At 43.6% G+C, this 12,778-nt stretch overlaps 1 long non-coding RNA gene across 1 annotated transcript in view; it reads right to left on the bottom strand.

The window, feature by feature from the left end:
• Positions 1-11,820, bottom strand: part of LOC111978753 (uncharacterized) — a 115,881-nt gene extending 104,061 nt beyond the window's left edge. Inside the window, exon 1 of the long non-coding RNA XR_002879215.2 lies at positions 9,756-11,820. This is a non-coding gene — a long non-coding RNA (uncharacterized lncRNA). The remainder of the gene's footprint in view (positions 1-9,755) is intronic.
• Positions 11,821-12,778: the final 958 nt, after the last annotated feature.

Below are 12,778 nucleotides of genomic sequence, written 5' to 3' on the forward strand. Positions count from 1 at the left end.
TGTGTGTGTGTGTGTGTGTGTGTGTGTGTGTGTGTGTGCGCATGAGAGCGTGCGTACCTGTGCAAGCATGCAAACAAGCGAGCGTAAAATCTTCAAAATTGGCCGTTTCTAACTTTCGATAATGCATTTCTTCACTATAAAGTTCTACAATAACAGTAAACACAATCCGAAATATCTCACCAGGTGGTGTAGAGTGCCAGATCACTAAGGAGTTAACATTGTCTACACAAACACGCAAAGTTGTGAAGAGGGCACGCCAGCGCCTCTTCCCCCTCGGGAGGCTGAAAAGATTTGGCATGGGCCCTCAGATCCTCAAAAGGTTCTACAGCTGCACCATTGAGAGCATCTTGACTGGCTGCATTAACGCTTGATATGGTAATTGCATGGCCCTTGACTGCAAAGCACTACAAAGGATGGTGCGGACACCAATGTACTTTACATTACTGGGGCCGAGCTCCCTGCCATCCAGGACCTCTATATCAGGCGGTGTCAGAGGAAGGCCCTAAAAATAGTCTAAGACTCCAACCACCCAAGCCATAGACTGTTATCTCTGCTACCGTACGGCAAACAGTACCGGAGCATCGGCCCTCAGACCAACAGGCTCCGAGACAGCTTCTCCCCCCAAGCCATAAGACTGTTAAATAGCCAGACTGCTAAATAGTCAATGAATGGAACCCAAATTATCTACACAGACTCTATTATCTACACTAGACTTTATATACACACCATACACACACACACAACACTGTCACTCCCACACACATCCCTCACACAACACACACACAAGCATACCGACAAAACACACACACTTTTACATTCATGCTGCTGCTACTCTGTTCTTTATTTTACTCTTATTATCTATTCTGATGCCTAGTCACTTTACCCTGCCTTCATGTACATATCTACCTCAAATACCTTATTATTATCTATCCTGATGCCTAGTCACTTTACCCTGCCTTCATGTACATATCTACCTCAAGTACCTCTACACATTGATGTGGTACTGGTAGTCCCTGTATATACAGTTGAAGTCGGAAGTTTACATACACCTTAGCCAAATACATTTAAACTCAGTTTTTCCTAGTAAAGATTCCCTGTCGTAGGTCAGTTAGGATCACCACTTTATTTTAAGAATGTGAAATGTCAGAATAATAGTAGAGAGAATTATTTATTTCAGCTTTTATTTCTTTCATCACATTCCCAGTGGGTCAGAAGTTTACATACACTCAATTAGTATTTGGTAGCATTGCCTTTTAAAATGTTTAACTTGGGTAAAACGTTTCGGGTAGCCTTCCACAAGCTTCCCACAATAAATTGGGTGAATTTTGGCCCATTCCTCCTGACAGAGCTGGTGTAACTGAGTCAGGTTTGTAGGCCTCCTTGCTCGCACACAATTTTTCAGTTCTGCCCACAAATTTTCTATAGGATTGAGGTCAGGGTTTTGTGACGGCCACTCCAATACCTTGACTTTGTTTTCCTTAAGCCATTTTGCCACAACTTTGGAAGTATGCTTGGGGTCGTTGTCCATTTGGAAGACACATTTGCGACCAAGCTTTAACTTCCTAACTAATGTCAGGAAGTTAAAGGCTTGCAAGCCTCCCCCTTTTTCCTCCAAGCATAACAATGGTCATTATGGCCAAACAGTTCTATTTTTGTTTCATCAGACCAGAGGACATTTCTCCAAAAGTACAATCTTTGTCCCCATGTGCAGTTTTTTATGGCAGTTTAGGAGCAGTGTTTTCTTCCTTGCTGAGCGGCCTTTCAGGTTATGTCGATATAGGACTCGTTTCACAGTGGATATAGATACTTTTGTACCTGTTTCCTCCAGCATCTTCACAAGGTCCTTTGCTGTTGTTCTGGGATTGATTTGCACTTTTCGCACCAAAGAACATTAATCTCTAGGAGTCTGAACGTGTCTCCTTCCTGAACGGTATGATGACTGCGTGGTCCCATGGTGTTTATACTTTCGTACTATTGTTTGTACAGATGAACAGGGTACCTTCAGGTGTTTGGAAATTGCTCCCAGGGATGAACCAGACTTGTGGAGGTCTACAATTGTTTTTCTGTGGTCTTGGCTGATTTCTTTTGATTTTCCTATTATGTCAAGCAAAGAGGCACTGAGCTTGAAGTTAGGCCTTGAAATACATCCACAGGTACACCTCCAATTGACTGAAATTATGTCAATTAGCCCATCAGAAGCTTCTAAAGCCATGACATCATTTTCTGGAATTTTCCAAGCTGTTTAAAGGTACAGTCAACTTAGTGTATGTAAACTTATGACCCACTGGAATTGTGATACAGTGAATTAAAGTGAAATAATCTGTCTGTAAACAATTGTTGGAAAAATGACTTGTGTCATGCAGTGGGTTTACTAACACATTAGTTATATTAGCTATATTGACTAGGATGTTACTTTAGTTAATATAGTGACAACGATGTAGGCTATGTGTATCAGATGTGATATGGTTTGGTTTGGAAAGGTTTTTTTGCCTGGTCACATATAGCTGATTTGTTATGCGTTGAAGTCCACTGGCGAAGGGAAAAGGTGAGAAGATAGATAGATACAATAGATACGAGTAGAAATACAACTTAACTATGAAAGTGAACTGTGTTTACTTGTGATCAGGGGTGTATTCATTCCACCGATTCTGTTGAAAAACCTTTCTTAAACGGAAGCAAACGGAATGAAACGGCGATGAACTTACCTGAATTTGTCCAATGGAAACTCTCTTTTGCAACTGTTGGACGAATGTTTACACCCTGTCTCAGCTAGATGCAGGCAAGAGTGTGCAAGGCGGTATTGAATGTGTCACTGTCTGTCCATGTGTCACTGTCTTGTCACCTCAAATGTTTTCTCTCGACCTGTGTGCACCTACGTTGTAAACTTTCATTCATAGGCTAGGTTGTAGCAACCTCATGATGGGTGTAGGGGAAATGTTTGTATCATGTAGTAGCCTGAACCTATCGCTGTTACATTGAACTGGGTGAATGGAATATGAATGACAGTCATCCAATATGCTGTAATAGAAATAAGGCCATACTCATGAAGAAAAGAAAATTGTTCTCCCTCATCTTAAACGACAGACCACCACTGGTATAGCTCCATTCTAGTGTATTTTATTTGATTCCTCGTGTTAGTTAGTATTTCATTTTGTATTATTATCTGCATTGTTGGGAAAGGCTCGTAAGCAAGCATTTCACCGTGAAGTCTGCACCCGTTGTATTCGGTGCATGTGGTCAATACAAGTTGATTTGATTTAGTACACACTAGTGGTGGTGACAAAGACGGTTATTTTCCTTCTAATATAAAAATGCCTTGCTGCTATGAAAGTGAACTGTGTTTACTTGTGATCTAAGTCATCACCACGAGGTGGGGGTATTTGACTATGTTGGGTATCTTGTGGTACATTGAGCAGGATCTAGGAGACTCCAAGATGTTGTAACCCGTTCAAGCCACAAGGTGTCAGCAGAGCCTTTACTACAGACATGATAGATGCACCTGTACTTCAACAGGTAATAAATACACACACACACACACACACACTACATGTTCTGTTTCACGGTTTTGTTCTAAAGGTCAATGTAAAGGTCTAATAAAGATGTACTTCATCACATACTGAACAGATCAGTTGCCAAACATAAGGACACCATTCAATAAACATCCCAGTGGAGGGAGAAGACAAAAGGCCATTCAGAAATGACATTCCACACCGAGAACATCACCCACACTGAACAAATGGCCTTGGCTCCTCCAGGGGGAAAACAGCTCCTGCTCCCCAGCCAACACACACCCACAGGGGGCAGGCTGAGTCAGGAATCCCTTTACCAGGTCTGAAGGACAGGAATCAATTTCCCATCATTACAAGTTTATTCCACTGCTGTTGCATTTGAGGGGGCTAGCCGGAGTGCTAGTCTGTTTGTGCTATTATGTCAAATCCTTGTCAACTCATTATTTTGGCTTGACAATGAGCAATGGAGTTGGCGAGAGCACCAACAAATCAGGGACCAGGCTGTGAGTGGGCCAAATGGGACTTGAAGCAGTGACCCTGCCGTTACAAAACAATGTAATACCACCTGTGCCATAAAGGTTGCGCTAACTTGGCAGAAGTAAAGAAGCATTTCCCCACTGGGAGGGAAAACTGATATTGAATTGTATGAAAACGTCGGAAGAAGTCACCACCGCTTCAGAGCAGCAGAGACAATAAGAACTTTAGTTCTCTGAATGTCACCATAGAAACGGCCTGTACAAAGTTGCTTGACATAGGCTACCTGTACGTTTATGATAGGATTATAAACTCTTTGGACCACTTTGATCCAACAACAAACATTAGAATGATATGTCATTCAAGTTTCATTTATTACAGCCATTACAATGAGCACATCCTCCTATAGGTCCTCCCACCAGCCTCCTATGATATACAAGGCTCAAAGTATTATTTTTCAAGGTGTTTAGCTCTGGTCTGGCAAAATGACAGCTTGGCAAATGACAGCTTCTTATAGCCTTGCAGGAAACCATCTGACAGGAAACATGACTGATCAACAAAACATGACTGAAACCATGACATTTTCATGGTTTCAGTAAGGCTATCACAACTAATTCAGGCAATACCATCTGAATGCCCATAAATGTACACATTTCAATAATAGTGTGAAGCCTTGTCAAAAGGACATGAAATGAAATCAGATAAACTATCCTCTCCCAGGGGTACTTCTGTGTCGCGTTTCATAATTAACAGCAGACATCTTGACATTGTCCATAAAGATAAATTGAGGTAAAATCTCCGCTACTCATACAGACAAATGCCCGTGCGTAACACTAACTCTGCATTCTGTTTCCCCAGGCAAGATCTACAAACAACACACAGACTCCGAATAAGTAAATAAATAAACAAACAGTAGCCTATAAACAATATCATCAATGACTTGAGACCATTTTTATAAGTGATGGGCTCACAGCTTCGTCACATTTCCTCCCCCTTCTGACGAAGCAGAAAGTGCAGCGGAGAAAAATTCAGTAAAGCCGGGTTTGACCACACATTTTTAAGGACAAGAAGTCCGCAGATAATAAAGCCCATGTGATGAGGAAATAATAGTGCATATCTGTCCATGGGTGGTAAAAAGGCGCAGCACACACTGGTAGTAGAATGTAGCCTACACCGTCAACCAGTACAATGGCTGCACTAGCCATTGAGGAGAAAAAAGGGAGCAGCAGAGTTGAAGGGTAGTATTTGCTTGAGTCGGAAGGTAGGCCCTCCAAGGCTGGAGAAAAACACAGTTGGCTAGCCCATCTGATCTGACGACAGTGGCCACATCAGTAGGGAGACGATTTGGGACATCAGGCCCAGAGCCATGGTCGCTTTCCAGACAGAACCTGCAGTACTCCTTACACCGCACACTCAAGATGACAGGAACGTGGCTCCCACCCTGGTGAGATTTCGGTTCCCAGCAGATGCAGCAGGAATCTCTGGCCCCTGAAGCACTCCTCCTCGAGTGTCAGCAGGGTAGAGCTCCCCCAGCCATCAGGGAAACTGCTCCCCAGGGCGTCAACCAGGAAAGGGGGTGGCCTGCAGCTGGAGCCACTCCCGAAGGTAGTCCACTTTGTCCAATGTCCTCCATCACCTCAGTAATAGCCGCCTCCATCGGCAGCTCAGGCCCCAGCGACTCCTCTGCTGAAATGGGTAGGCACTGCACCAGCTCGGGTAGATCAGTGAGGAGGCAGACAGGAGGTGGAGTGCTCACCCAATGCAGATGCATTTATTGATAAGTGCCAGAGTTCCAGGATTCTCAAGATAAATATATACTATTTATAAATATATGCAAAATGTACAAATTAAAGAAAGACTGTACAGTGCATTTGGAAAGTATTCAGAACCCTTGACTTTTTCCACGCTTTGATACTTTACAGCTGTCACGCGTGCTCCCTCTCTCATCGTCACGCAATGCCTAGGTTTACCACCACTGTATGCACATCCAGCCATACCCTTGTCTGTACATTATGCCTTGAATCTATTCTTCCACGCCCAGAAACCCGTTCCTTTTACTCTCTGTTCCGAACGCACTAGACGACCAGTCCTTATAGCTTTTAGCCGTACCCTTATCCTACTCCTCCTCAGCGCCTAGCTTCACTCCCATTCCCCAGGCGCTCTCATTTGTTGATTTCTGTAACTGTAAAAGCCTTGGTTTCATGCATGTTAATTCTACTTCTAAAAATACACCTTTCCAGAAACAAGTCTCTCACCATTACCGCTTGTTATAGACCACCTTCTGCCCCCAGCTGTGCCCCGGACACCATATGTGAATTGATTGCCCCATCTATCTTCAGAGATCGTACTGTCAGGTGACCTAAACTGGGACATGCTTAACACCCCGGCCGTCCTACAATCTAAGCTTGATGCCCTCAATCTCACACAAATGATCAATGAACCTACCAGGTACAACCCCAAATCTGTAAACACGGGCACCCTCATAGATATCATCCTGACCAACCTGCTCTATAAATACACCTCTGCTGTCTTCAACCAGGATCTCAGCGAGCACTGCTTCATCGCTTGCGTCCGTAATGGGTCTGCGGTCAAACGACCACCCCTCATCACTGTCAAACTCCCTAAAACACTTCAGTGAGCAGACCTTTCTAATCGACCTGGCCCGGGTATCCTGGAAAGATACTGACCTCATTCCGTCAGTAGAGGATGCCTGGTTATTCTTTAAAAGTGCTTTCCTCACCATCTTAAATAAGCATGCCACGTTCAAAACATTTAGAACCAGGAACAGATATAGCCCTTGGTTCACTCCAGACCTGACTGCCTTTGACCAGCACAAAAACATCCTGTGGCGTACGGCATTAGCATCGAATAGCCCCCACGATATGCAACTTTTTAGGGAAGTTAGGAACCAATATACACAGGCAGTTAGGAAAGTAAAGGCTAGCTTTTTCAAACAGAAATTTGCATCCTGTAGCACAAACTCCAAAAAGTTCTGGGACACTGTAAAGTCCATGGAGAATAAGCGCAATCTGGTTTCCGAGCTGGTCATGGGTCCACCTCAGCCACGCTCAAGGTCCTAAACGATATCATAACCGCCATCGATAAAATACAATACTGTGTGGTCGTATTCATCGACCTGGSCAAGGCTTTCGACTCTGTCATTCACCACATTCTTATCGGCAGACTCAACAGCCTTGGTTTCTCAAACGACTGCCTCGCCTGGTTCACCAACTACTTCTCAGACAGAGTTCAGTGTGTCAAATCGGAGGGCCTGTTGTCCGGACCTCTGGCAGTCTCTATGGGGGTGCTACAGGGTTCAATTCTCGGGCCGACTCTTTTCTCTGTATACATCAATGATGTCGCTCTTGCTGCTGGTGATTCTCTGATCCACCTCTACGCAGACGACACCATTCTGTATACTCTGGCCCTTCTTTGGCACTGTGTTAACTAAACTCCAGACGAGCTTCAATGCCATACAACTCTCCTTCCGTGCCTCCAACTGCTCTTAATTGCAAGTAAAACTAAATGCATGCTCTTCAACCAATCGCTGCCCGCACCTGCCCACCCCGTCCAGCATTCACTACTCTGGACGGTTCTGACTTAGAATATGTGGACAATTACAAATACCTAGGTGTCTGGTTAGACTGTAAACTCTCCTTCCAGACTCACATTAAGCATCTCCAATCCAAAATCAAATCTAGAATCAGCTTCCTATTTCGCAACAAAGCATCCTTCACTCATGCTGCCAAACATACCCTCGTAAAACTGACTATCCTACCAATCCTTGACTTCGGCAATGTCATTTACAAAATAGCCAACACTCTACTCAGCAAATTGGATGCAGTCTATCACAGTGCCATCCGTTTTGTCACCAAAGCCCCATATACTACCCACCACTGCTACCTGTATGCTCTCGTTGGCTGGCCCTCRCTTCATATTTGTTGCCAAACCCACTGGCTCCAGGTCATCTATAAGTATTTGCTAGGTAAAGCTCCGCCTTATCTCAGCTCACTGGTCATCATAAAAGCACCCACCGGTAGCACGCGCTCCAGCAGGTATATTTCACTTGTCACCCCCAAAGCCTATTCCTCTTTTTGCCGCCTTTCCTTCCAGTTCTCTGCTGCCAATGACTGGAACGAATTGCAAAAATCACTGAAGCTGGATACTCATATCTCCCTCACTACCTTTAAGCATCAGCTGTCAGAGCAGCTCACAGATCACTGCATCTGTACATAGCTCATCTGTAAATAGCCCATCCAACTACCTCATCCCCATATTGTTATTTATTTATTTTTTGCTCCTTTGCACCCCAGTATCTCTACTTGCACATTCATCTTCTGCACATCTATCACTCCAGTGTTTAATTGCTAAATTGTAATTACTTCGCCACTACGGCCTAGTTTTTATTTGACATTTATTTACCTAGGCAAATCAGTTAAGAACAAATTCTTATTTTCAATGACGGCCTAGGAACAGTGAGTTAACTGCCATGTTCAGCGGCAGAACGACAGATTTTTACCTTGTCAGCTCGGGGATTCGATCTTGCAACCTTCCGGTTACTAGTCCAACGCTCTAACGACTAGACTACCTGCCACCTCATTTATTGCTATTTATTGCCTTTACCTCCCTAATCTTACCTCATTTGCACACACTGTATATAGATTTTTTTTCTCCTATTGTGTTATTGACTGTACGTTTGTTTATTCCATGTGTAACTCTGTGTTGCTGTTTGTGTCGCACTGCTTTGCTTTATCTTGGCCAGGTCGCAGTTTTAAATGAGAACTTGTTCTCAACTGGCCTACCTGGTTAAATAAAGGTGTTTTTTTATAGATAGGTGTGTGCCATTTCAAATCATGTCCAATCAATTGAATGTACCACAGATGGACTGAAATCAAGTTGTAGAAACATCTCAATGATGATCAATGGAAACAGGATGCATCTGAGCTCAGTTTTGAGTCTCATAGCAAAGGGTCTGAATACTTATGTAAATAAGGTATTTCTGTTTTTGCTTTGTCATTATGGGATATAGTGTGTAGCTTGATGAGTTTTTTTTTTAGAATAAGTCTGTAATGCAACAAAATGTGGAAAAAGTCAAGGGATCTGAATACTTCCCTAATGCACTGTATATACAAGGGTCAAAGTATTCTCTTTCAAGGCTTTTGGCTCTGGCCTGCATAACCCTCTCTCCTCCCTGTCAAATGACAAACGACAGCTTCTTATAGCCTTGTAGGAAACCACCTGACAGGAAACATGACTGATCAACCAATAAACAATTACATGGTTTAAACAAGGCAATAAATCAAAATTAACACATCCAGGTAATACCATCTAAATTCCCATGAATGTACACGTCAATAATAGTGTGAACATTTGTCAAAAGGACAAGCTATCCTCCCACGGGGACAACACTGGGTAAAATTGCTCGTCTCCAAGAAATCTGTTTGACACTTGATAGCTGACCAAGCCATGCAGCGCCAGAACCCTCGTCAAACACAAGCGACAGGAGTACTCTTAAATGACTTGCACAAAGGTTTACAATTATAAGGCATAACATTTCAGAATTAACGTAGGACATCTTTACATGGTCTATAACGATACATTGCGGTACAGACAAATTACCGCGCTTAATAATAACCCTGTATTCTTTGTTGCCACAGTCACGTGATCTACAACCAACACGTCCTCGGAATGAATAAATGACTAAACAAACAGTATACACAACATAATCAATAACGGGCTCACAGCTTTGTCACAAATAGGAAAGTGATTTACCTGTAAGACCACTGCAAAAATATGTTCTTGCTACGTCTTATCCAGGGGTGGCATTTTACAATCCAAAATCGAGTTTCTTCTTACATTACGCAATGGGCCGTTATGTGGCAAGTAGTAAAAAATGCGCGTGTTGACATCCACCTGTGTCATTGATGCTGATGCGTTTTATAGTTAAAACCCAACTCCTGGGCAACTGTCGCCAATGGGTCCGCGGGATATGAATATCCATAAGCATGATGCGTAAAGAGATCCAAAGTCGATGTCAAAATCTAAATGTTGAACCTCAAGCATGCGTAAATCGATCCACAGCTGAACATAACTCGATATATAACTCCATAATGCACAGCACGCACATCTGGCCGTAGGTCAAGGGATATGCTATCCAATGAGATCCAATAGTCAACGAACCAAAGAGCAGATGCCGACGAAACCTGCTTAATTAATAAAAATCTATTTAAACAGTATAAATCCGTTGGTGTGGATTAAAAGTCCAGTCAGTTCCTTGCGATGCCTTGTTCGACTGTAGCATGCTCCTGCCGTTTGGAGAGTGTGGTTTCTCATGCATCTCTACAGTTCCAGAGAGTCGCTTCTCACGCGGTGAAAGCCAGCACGAGTGCCAATTTATGCTTGATCCGAAAATGTAGTCAGAGGCGCCGTATGGATATTGTGATGCAATCGCGGAGTCTCCAGAGGGACGCAGAGGCCAAATTGAGCTCCGTACCGCATCACCTTGTGCCTCTAAAATGTAACAATGTGGAGTGCTCCATATAGCTCCGCATTGAAATTATTGGGTGGTGGTAGGTGAGGGCTGGAGGTCCAGCATAAACACAAACTCACTTCATTGACAAGTTCCTTGACAACAGCCCTGTGCTGCTCGGCGAAGCGCAAAAAGTATGAATGATCTTACTTCTGCCGAGGCCACATCACCATAAATGCTGCATGGCCAATACAGACGTCAGATTGACCATGTAGCGCCTTTAACTGAGCCATGTGGAGAGCCGCTAACCCAAAGAATTCGGGCAGTGGCAGATGGGATATGTCCCCGCCCACAACAATGTGTTACTCCAACAGTGTCCCCCAAGGTGAGTAAAACACAGAATTCTATTCAAAATGTGCACATTTGTCCTGGTGATGCAAGTAAGTAGGCATTTTCTGTATATTCCTGGTCTCGCTTCAATGAAATTAGCAGAATTTAGCAATAACACTAACGCTACATCCAATAGGTCCTTCTCTGACAGAAAGCTCTGCTCGCTGTCTTACATCACCTTGAAGTATCGCTGCCTGCAGGCATGCTGTTATTTTTGGAGTATTTTAAGTTACTAGCACGCATAAACTCGGCTTGGCTAAGGAGATGAGCAGACCTTTCCATAGAATGGACTGGATGAGTGTGGGAATTGTACACAAAAGGGTCAATCAACGGGAAGCCAACTGTCACAATCATGTCGGAAATAATTCATTCACAATCACTGCATCTCAGTTGGGCTCCAATCACCAATTTTTATGCATATGCTACAATATTTAAATGCATTCATGAGAGATTATAGTTGTTTTATACAGCCTCTTTATATTTTTCCTTGCAATAGACACATATGCAACTTTAAACKGCGTTATATAAGCAGTTATAATTTCCAGTTGTTCCTTTATTCGGGTTGGTTCCCTGTGTTGATGTTTATTTCCAAGACGCAGCAAAAATCTTGGGAGTCAAACTGCCAGATGTTTCGGTTCCACCCAATGTTTATGTCCACACCGCGTTTTCCCTCCTACACTCACACCTGGATTCGCTCCAGTGCGTCCCAAGCACCTGAACTGCACGCGATCCTGTAGAGATGCAGGTACTTGATCAAGCTCTTCTGTGAGCAGGGCTGAGCGGTTACGGAAAGTGTGCTCACACGGCGTTGCGTGACTAGAGGTCGGGCCGGGGAACACAAAGACATTGTTCAGTGTGTGATCAGTCAGTCAGTCAGTCAGTCCGCCTCTCCAGTAACACAGCAACATTCCTTTGGCATTCCTCAACCTCCCTCTCCCGCCACAACTGCACAGGCTGCTGCTGAGGGTTAAGCAGGGAAAGCGAAAGTTATGTTTTTATATTTGTGTGTTATGGTGGTTCCAGCCATTTGTGTGGTTTTCTATATTTAACATGTCAGAGAGAAATTAGAAAGGAAACCGTGTAAACATTAAAAACAGTGACTTCAAATGATTCCTATTCACAAATAGTCACTATGAGAACATGACATAAATCGGTCAACAAATGTGTGTCAGAAGGACCCACTACTAGAGGAATTTCTGAAAGATCTTAAGTCTTCATGATCACGTGTTTTAAGGTTTTGGGACACAACTTTCTATCTCTCTGTTCTCTCTGGTCTCCCTCTTTCTCTCTGTCCTGTCTGTGTTTTTCTCCACTGACACAAGGCCTCATTCAGAGGCTGAAGAACAAATGTTTCCTTATGTAGCCTAGCTGTGAGGGACGCCAGCATCGGGGGCAACACAAGAGAAGCTGCCCTCTGCTTTTCTTTCCTCTCAGCACACCACAGCTCTTCAGCCTGGCTGGCTGCAGGCGCTCAGGGCATAAAATATCAAAGAGCGAGATAAAGTGAAACAGTTTTATACAGAGACTTGAGGGATACATTGAGCTCTACCTGCGGGGAGCTGTAGTTATCTATCTTCTGTCTTTCATTCACACTTTATGTCTCTTTCTGGGTCTATCTCTGTCTGTCTTTCACTAATGTGTGTGTGTGTGTGTGTGTGTGTGAGAAAGACTGACAAACGCACGCATGCACACACACAAAGGATGGTGAGTGTTTGTGGTAATGAGTTCTTAAGCATTATCCCCTGTAGCCCAACTGATGCAGCAGAGGCTATAAAATGTACATAGGCTGAAGCATGGGGTTTGTCCATCTGCATTTACCCCATTGGACACAACATCCTGACTGTTATTATTATTATACCATGGCATTGTTGAATACTTGTTTCTGATTGGCTTGAAGGGCATTCTAGAGTGTGCATTACTTCCCTATAACACACAG

Source organism: Salvelinus sp. IW2-2015, linkage group LG18, assembly GCF_002910315.2.
Source record: "Salvelinus sp. IW2-2015 linkage group LG18, ASM291031v2, whole genome shotgun sequence".
Taxonomy (NCBI): domain Eukaryota; kingdom Metazoa; phylum Chordata; class Actinopteri; order Salmoniformes; family Salmonidae; genus Salvelinus; species Salvelinus sp. IW2-2015.